The 9,174-nt window shown below is 42.9% G+C and overlaps 1 long non-coding RNA gene across 1 annotated transcript; it reads right to left on the bottom strand.

Moving 5' to 3' along the window:
• Positions 1-401: 401 nt before the first annotated feature.
• Positions 402-5,124, bottom strand: LOC109312861. The gene is made up of 2 exons (XR_002101919.1): positions 3,712-5,124; positions 402-3,342 (listed from the first exon to the last, which is right to left on the bottom strand). It is a non-coding gene; the product is annotated as an uncharacterized LOC109312861 (long non-coding RNA).
• Between the last annotated feature and the right edge of the window lie 4,050 nt (positions 5,125-9,174).

Genomic DNA, 9,174 nt, shown 5'->3' with positions numbered 1-9,174 from the left:
CTTCCCCCAGTGAGCCTAATTTAAAGCATGACTGTGCACCCCTGCAAGAAGGCACTTCTGATGCTGCCAGCAGCACCTGCAGGCTGTCACTGCCCACCACCCCCACCGCCAACAGTGTCTGCAGATGGTCACCAGCCGCCAGTTGGCACTTGCACACACACCCCTTGCTACCGATACCACCGCAGCTGCATACAGGAGCTCCCCACTTACCACCGCCACACTCCTACCACCAACAGCGCTGTTGCCACCCGCTCCCATGACCCCTGCCATGCAGCGTTCACGGCTGTCTCAATTCTACTAATTTCCTGCCACTCCAAAGGGATACATAATTTCCAACAAATGAGTCTGCTTTGAGATTTTGAGGAAGGGGAGATAATAAATACAGTATTTAGATATGAGGCTTAGGTTCTAAAATTCTCCTTTAATTAAATTCCCTGGTGGATTTCAGAGAAATAACACAGCTGGACTCATCCTTGACTTCATTGCTTTTTAAACAAAGGAAGGAGAGTGCATTAATTCAGATCCCAAAAGCTCAGGATTGTTTTAGAAAGGTTTGCAGCAGGCAAAGAACTTTCAAGATGTCCAAAATTGTTAAGATAAAATTACAAACATATTTCACTAACACCAAACACATTAAATCCATTGTACTGTCAGTAGGAAGACTTGACAGCTGCTGATCCTAATCTTGTCTCTTCCCTCTTCTGTTTCTCTGGTACTGCTACCAGATTCTGAATTCTGGCAGTAGTTGTAGTTGGCCAAATACGAATTTTGTGCATGACCCCACAGGCTTTGTTTACTCAAGTAATCCTTACTTCTGGTTATATTGTAATAACACATTTGAATAAGGATTTGTTGTTTAGAGCCCTAAACACCAGAGCAGCTTTGCATTATTTGCAATTTCCTTTAGCATGACAAATTGTAAGAAGCTAGTTCTAACTGAAGACAGGTGGTAATATAGTGGCCTGATAGTTGTTTCAAGTATACGTGGAGTTTCTGCTCACAAATATAATAACGGTACACATGTATTTTTCTTACTAGGACAGTGGAGATTTATAATGTATCCAAATACTTTTCCAGTCTCTACATCGGGGAAATAACAGCAGAAACCAGGTTATATGTTTGTGTTGTGACCAGATAGAGATCAGGACCTGGAAACATGTTAGTCTTATTGTACTGAAACAGAAAAATCTTGTTTCAGGGGCTGCTTTATTGATAGGGAACAGCACTGAGAATCAGAAACTCCAAGGTCCTCTTCCATGTTCTGTTACTGGCTCTCTTCATGACCATGGAAGGATGACCGTGCCTGTCTGAGGTTCTGTTTCACCCTCAGTAAAATGAGAATAACATATTCCTACTTCACAACAGCATTGAACAGATGGAAGAAGGAAAGTCTTACATCAGAGTTCAGTATTTGTATATTTGTCTCTCAGGAGGAGGACAACAGAGCACTTAGGAGAGTTATGTACTTAAAAGCAACGCTCATTAATAAGCACTTCAGATGCACATGAAGGTTCCTCCTTCTCCCTACTGTCTTTATGTCTAAAGCACCACCTATCCATGTACTGTGAACAGTTAAAAGATGGATCAGAGCTGATGACATAAGTCCATTGTCTTCCTCTTCCCCTCCCTTCAGACTTCCTGCATGAAGCCCATCCAGCCTGAGCTGTTGCTACACCGCAGCTTCTGTAGCTACTGGCTTTTTCCAAGCCAAGTGGGAAGGAAGAGTCATGGAATGGCTATTCCAAGCAGTATGTGCTTACCTGGCTGCTAAAATCTGTGCAAAAATGGGTTTGTGCTATACCATATGAAGTAGAACTACCTGAAGCAAAACCAACCTAACTTCTATTCAGTATGAGCTCTCAGGGAAGAATCATGAAGGATACAGGCTCTAGTCCCTGTTAAAGTCAGACAGCAAAAACATTTATTAGTGTCCAAAAAACAGCAGCAATACCAGGGACTTACTGTGCTTCTGAGCACCTGTCCAAGAAAAAGTTGGGATGCAAACACAACAGTTAATGCTCATGTTAAGCACTTGGCATAGCATGCATCTCTATAATGGCTGTGAACTCTGTATTCTTGACTGAAAAGAAGGAACAACCTACAAAGTGGTCAAGCCAGAGATGCCTTAATGGAGGATACCCCCTATTATTGCAACACTTTTATCAGCTCTTCTCTTGCTCCCTCCCCACACAGGCCCACAATATCTGAAACTTTCTGGCAATTGTGATAAGGCAAATGGAGTACATAGGAAGCAGAGATGGAGAGGAAGTTAATTTTCCAAATCTCAGAAAATGGACCTTGTTGTCCAATGAAATGATTTAATGGGAACCCAAGACTTGGTTGGAAAGAAATCCAGATGATGATGAGACCTCTCATGCAGAAGTTTAGGTTCCAAACAAAACAATTTAATTCTAAGCAGGAATTTACTAATAACCAGAACTGAAACTATAAAACTGCGATGAAATTAGGACTTTCCGATTCACTGACAGCAGTTTCCTCTGTCGCTTGCATCAGTACACAACATTTTATTTGTAATGTGTTTTAAACCCAAGTAAAGCAAAACCTTCCTCTTTTCCATCGTTAGACGACAGGATAAACCAATACGTCAATCAATTTCCAGTATTCAGGTTATTTTTCTGGAATCTTCATGGTGTGGGATGAAAAAATAACAATTGTGCCCACAAAATGGCAGTGTTCCCACTGGCCAAGGGTGACTGGATCCTGATTGTTCAGCTTGGCAAAATACTAAGCATGGGAGTTTGATAACCAAACAATTTTACCTGATGAGGTAGACTAGTAAATGAGGATTCTGCAGGAATGCTCTAGCATCACACAATATCCTTTCTTCAAATCCAGCACTTGCTATTAGTCCTCTGGATGGGAGAAGGCACAGCTCAAATGCCTCAGATGATATTCATGTCATACACCTCTCGCAGAAGCTCCTCAGATCTGCAAGAGGTGAACTTTACTCCAAGGTGTCAATGGTGACATAATATATCACAGAGTCCTTTCAGCTGAGATATGATGTCCTGTATCTTGAGCATAGACTGCTGCATTGTTTAGACCTGTTAGAGAAGTCTCTGCACTGTCAGACAACAAAATAAGGTCTTTTTTTTTAATCTCTGGTTAGATAAATAATTCCCTTAGCAGAGTAAGGCAACAATGATGAAGAATCAGATGACACCACTGACAGCACAAAGTCTATACCCACCTCCTTCTACAAAGTCAGATGTCACTCTAGAAGCAAAATTCAGTTCTGACTCCTCAGCAATGGAGAATGGTGGCCAGAGCAGCTTCATGTGGAGTACTTACCCTGATGATGGTAGTCAGCCCATCAAAGGCCTGTAGCGAGCAGAAAAGAAAATTAGAGACCTAGCCTGGCAGGAATTCACTCAGAGCTATGATAAACTCTCCTGCAACCAGGAGCTTAAGATAATTCCCTCAGTGAAGACAGTTTAAATATGTATCTGTATAGATCACACACCCATCTCCGCACTCCCACCTCCAGCAAGATTCCTTCGCTAGTTGAGCAGCAGCACTTCATTTTTTTTCTGTTTGAACCTCCTACTGGTGATGGAAACTGAGTGGGAGAATAAAGCTGTACAGGGACAGAGAGTGGTACTGACATGCACACATACACACTCCTTCCCCAACTGAAAGAAGAAACTGGAGACTAATAAGATTTGCAGTTCCTCATCATACTGCACTGACCTTTTATTGTACTTTGCAGCACTTTGTCCCAACTACATTTAAATGTTAATTTGGGCTTCAGTTATTTTCCTTGAGGTTTCCAGTTGTGAGTGTGGGGTGTTCTCCAGAGAATTAAAATGCCTGTTTTCAACTTCACCACACCATGCAGAGGACAGTAAAGGAAATCAGGGAGGCAATTCAGTGCCTGAATCAAAGGGTTATCTCCTACCTTCTTCTTGCTTGACAAGGCATTGTTCAGCCAACAACAAGACAACCAGTTGGATTCCTACTGAAAATCTGTTCTCCACTTTCCTCCTCTGCTACAAATTCCTAGCCAAAATCCCTTAATAATTGTGAATTAGACCAATTCCTCCACCCCACGAGGTTCTCAAGGGCCTGCACAAATAGCTGAAATCTAACCTTTTAAAAACAAAATACAACTGATAGTTATCCAGAATTTCTTACAGTCCCATACGTCAGTCAGGGCCAAGCTCATATGTAATGATCAGTCTCTTCATTTGTATAGCCCCTTTTCACCTGCGCAGTGGGAAGGTTGATGAGAATATCTCTCCGACCTTGGAGGGGGAGGGGAACTACAAAATTACATTAATTTGAAGCCAAAAAAGTACTTGGCACCCTCACCTGGAAGAATAATACAGTGGTAGAGGATTATGAAAGGAACCCCCCTTCCTTGTTTTTTCCGTGGTAATGTCACTGTTGCTGTTACACTAAAAAAACTATGAGCTCCCTCTAGTGGGCACTCATCATAGAAGTATTCCTGCTTTTTTTTTTCCATGCATCCCTTGGAGCTGCAGTGTTGGTAAATTGAAAACCTCTCTCTCTTCTAACGCAGATAAGAGCAGGAATAGTTGAAAGTGGATGCAATTCGATACAATGGTTACAGTTCGTGCATTAATTTACGGATAGAGCAAATCAGACTTTATAGACCACAGTCTGCTCCCGAGTCTTATTTGCGCAACTCTGATGACTTGACTTTGGTTTTATCAGGCTGTAAGGAACAGAACACAGTTCAATAACTATGTCATACCTACCTATATGTAACTTCACATGCCATCACTGATTACTAATATACCATTAACTGTTTTGTATATTCTAGGCAAAAGCATAATGCTGGAACAGTTACTCAAGACTTGCAAACTTCCTTTTATTATTACAACTGCAAGCACAATTACCAGACAGAGTAACTTTGCTCATATAGCCGAAAAGAATCAAGTCACAAATTAAACAAGGAAATCAACAAACACTGAACATTTATATTAAACCAAGTAGTAATGTAACAAAACACAAGTCCTTTTTTTCCAAATATGTACTACTGTGACTAAAGTGCCAGGTACTGTGCAGTTAAGTCACAAGAGTTTGCAATCTAAATTTGTGACATTCTGCATTTTAGTTCTCATTCTGGTAACAAAACTAACTTACATGGTTTAACAATGCAACCTTCAGCCTTCACCTGGGCCACAAATGCTATCTCTTCATGGGATACTGCAAGAATAGTCTGAGGGTCCTTGTATAGCAGTGGCTTTGTGTAAAGGACAGGGTGACATTATCTAGGTTTACAACAATGGATTTTTCCCCTACTTCCAAAGTCTTTAGTTGGATAGAGGCAATTTGTTGAGAACCAAGATCAGATTAATCTGTTTTCTTGGATTTTCCAAAAAGGGGGGATATGGATGGGGAATATTTGACAGGACTCTCAATTGTTTGCAGTTGTATTTGCGTTACAGAGTTATGCTAGTAAAGAACTTCTGGTTGTTTTTATACTGATGAATGTTTACTCCCTAGCATTAAAAAACACACCCCTGATTAACCAAGGGAACAAAAAATCCTTCAGTGCACATATATGCAGAACCTTTGCATCCTTAACAGCATAAGAGAAGTCTCTATATTTAACTCATCAATTTCCATACCATGTCCAGCTCCAGCATCTGTGATGTTCCTAGAATTAATAGATGTTTATCTTTTGTTTTCTAGTCTCTGGAATCTGCTGGCTCTGACTGGCCTTTGGCTACAGTCATTGTAGCAGTTTCCATGTCTAGAAGTTGCAAAGGGTCCAGTATCAGCTGGTCCTTTTCTTCTTAGAGCACAGGGAAGCTTCATCCTGTGGTTTAAAACAAAAGTAATTTATTATCTTCACTGGCATTTTTCTGTAGTGAGTCCAGATGTCAGCTAGTCTTTTCCAAAAGCAGCCTCTCCACAAAAAGCAATGGTGAAATTCAACTTATCTAAGTGTAGTGTGGAGTTCAGAAAAAGACAAACACTTTCTGAATAGTATTTCTATTCAAAGCACTTCATTAAATTCAGGTTACTACATAATACAGAAGATAATTCTATACACTGTATGGAACAGTGAAGTCAATACACTCCACTCCACAGAACAGCAAACTAAAAGGAATGAGATTTATCATGCTATCATAATAGTCACTTTATTTATGTGACAGAAGTGCTAAAGCAGCTTAACTATGTTCAACTAGAATAATTCACAATCAAATGCAAAGTGACCCCTATAGCAAGTTGGAGTTCTAGGGGTAGCCATGACACCCCCAGTGACCACACAACCCTTGCTCTGCTCCATCTCTAGGTTACCCCCACCACCTCACTCCCCTGCCACACCTTGATGTACATATCTCCCCTAAGAGGCCAACTCAAACCACTGCTCTAACTACAACGAACAAACAAGCCCTCTGGCCATAACATAAATTAAACCTGCTCCAGATGCTGTCTATGGAACAAGGCTTCCCCTTACCCTAGGTTCCACCTCTCTGTAAGCCATCAGTGTCTTACTGGCAGTTCCCAAGGCAGTTCAAGAATCAGACAGGCATCTTCCTGTGGTCTTCCTGACCAGAAGCTCTTCTCTCTGTGGCTCAGACTTCCCTTCTGGCTCAGGCTCTGGTCTGATAGTTCATAGATTTCGTAGATTTCATAGACATTAGGGCTGGAAGGGACCTCATAAGATCATTGGGTCCAGCCCCCTACCCCAGGGACAAGAAGTCAGCTAGGGTCAAAGGATCCTAGAAGATAAATATCCAAATGTTTTTTGAAAGTGTCAAGAGTAGGTGCTTGCACCACCTCTGGGAGGAGTCTGTTCCAGGCCTTGGGGGCTTGGACAGTACAGAAGTTTGTATGTCCAGCCTAAAACAGTCTTGCAGGAGTTTGTGACTGTTGGACCTTGTCATCCCCTGGGGTGCTCTGGTGAACAGATGTTTCCCCAGATCCTGATGTACACCCCTTATGTACTTATAGGTTGCCACCAAGTCACCCCTGATTCTGCACATCTCTAAGCTGAAGAGTCCCACAGCTTGCAGCCACTCTTCATAAGGCCTGTTCTCTTGCCCTCTGATCATCTGTGTGGCTCTCCTCTGGACCCTTTCAAGCTTCTCCACATCCTTCCTAAATTGTGGAGCCCGGAATTGTATACAGTTCTCCAGCTGTGGCCTCACCAAGTACAATGGGAGGATGACATCCTGGGTCTTGCCTGAGATGGATCGGTGGATGCAAACCAGAGTTTTGTTCACTTTGCCAGCTGCGGTATCGCACTGGTGGCTCATGTTCATCTTCCAGTCAATCATGAGCCCCAAGCTTCTCTCGGTCATGGTGCTGGTGAGTGTAGCATTGCCGAGTCTATAAGTGTGATGCAGGTTTTGATACACTGTCTACAGACTGCCCCTTCTGACCAGGGGCCTGGCAGCTGGTCTCCATGACAGTTCACAACCGCTGTTCTGGCAGCATCCCTGCTGCCCAAGCTTGGCTCTGCCGTACTGTCTTATTGCAGAGCTAACTCAATCTAGGAAGAGTTCTCCTGCCCGGCTGTAGGTGTGGTCTTTCCTTTAACAGGCAACTCCCTGACTAGCAGTGTTTCTCTGCTGCCTTCCCTCTTGTAGTTGGTCTGTATTCTGCTGCCTGGACTCTTCTTATCAGCTGCAGTTTCTCTCCTTCCTTACACTAGCAGGAGCCTAAAGCTCCTCGTTACAACCTTTTCACAGCATAAAGACATAAAGTACATCTTGGGAATGAATGGACAGCCCAGATGGACACCTGGGAAAGCAGAAAATGTTTGAAACCTTTGAAAGGTAAAGTCTGTTAAAAAACAGACTGAGTTTGGTCACTGTAGAATTAATCCCCGCACTCCACAAAAAATATAATATTTATCTTGCATCAGCTGTGAAAGGATCCTGTTTGGTCCCATGTTTTAATTGCACCAGCATTCCCTGAGCCCATTCTGCATGATCAGACTTGTCCTCTAAGGAAAATAGGAAAATGTCGGGTTATAGCATGGATGCTTCAAAATTAAGAGAAACATCTAGAAAATTACTTTAATGAAAGTTTGTGGCTAAATTATATTTTTAGAGTGTCTGAGCAGGGTCAGATGACAGCAGCTAAAATGATGATGGCTGGTCTCCTCCTGGTCTTATAGCTACCTTGTCAACAGTCTAGTCCTACTCCTTTACATGCTGCACCTGTAAAGCCTAACAAGAGGTGCTACTCGCTACAGTATTTTCCACCTAAATAAACCAGTGAATACAACTGTGATAACTGTATCAGTCAGTCCTTGGGAAATGGGTAACTTGTATCCCAAAATTATGCTGTCTGGGATCTATCCTGGAAGTGTTTAATTAAAATTCTCCAGCCACACAACTTCCTTCCAGGGTAATTGTTTAGTGCAACTTAATTTTTTAACAGGAGAGTTGGGGACAGGTGGGGGTGGGGGTGGGGGAAGAGAGGGAGGTGCCCCAAAATGTTTGGATTTTATTCCTTTGCTGTCCCATGCACAAATAATCTATATCACAGTGACGCTTGCTCTGGTGAATAATGCCAAAGATCCTGTTTTTCTCTGTTGAAAAATCACAAATTCTCTGGTATAAAGAAAAAAAAAATACAAATTTTCTGACTTAAAAATCCAAAATCTCTGTTTTTTGACAATTAAAATGAAACACCACTACACACACACATACACACACACACAGGTATCAGCTGAACATAATTCCACCCCCTGTTGCTTTGTGGCCTTGAGCAGCCCTGATATGGTGTTGCCCCTCACTCCCAAGCCATAATGTCCTAGCCCTACTAGTGCCCCTCACTCCCAACCCATAGACCCCTAGCCCTGCTGGTGCCCCTCACTCTCAACCCACAGTCCCCCGATCCTGTCAGTGTCCCTTACTCCTAACCCATAGCCCCCCAGCCCTGTTGGTGCCCCTCACTTCCAACCCACTGTTCCCACACTCCAAGTGTGTAAAGAAGAGAATAGGTGTCTGGGGAATATGGGGGGAAGCACAGGTGACCTGGGGGAGCACATGCCCCCCAAGAATTCTGCACCCACAGCAGGACATGGGGCTGCAGCAGGGTCAGACCGTCTCTAGGCAGGAGCTATCTTTGCGGCCCAGCAGAGGGACCCAGTGCAGGTGGTGGAATTATGTTCAACTGATACGTGTGTGTGTGTGTGTGTGTGTGTGTGTGTGTGTGTGTGTG

This window comes from Crocodylus porosus, unplaced genomic scaffold (assembly GCF_001723895.1).
Source record: "Crocodylus porosus isolate Cpor-Errol unplaced genomic scaffold, CroPor_comp1, whole genome shotgun sequence".
Classification (NCBI taxonomy): Eukaryota; Metazoa; Chordata; order Crocodylia; family Crocodylidae; genus Crocodylus; species Crocodylus porosus.
Note: the sequence above shows the minus strand (reverse complement) of the source record. Positions and strands in the feature narration are given on the sequence as shown.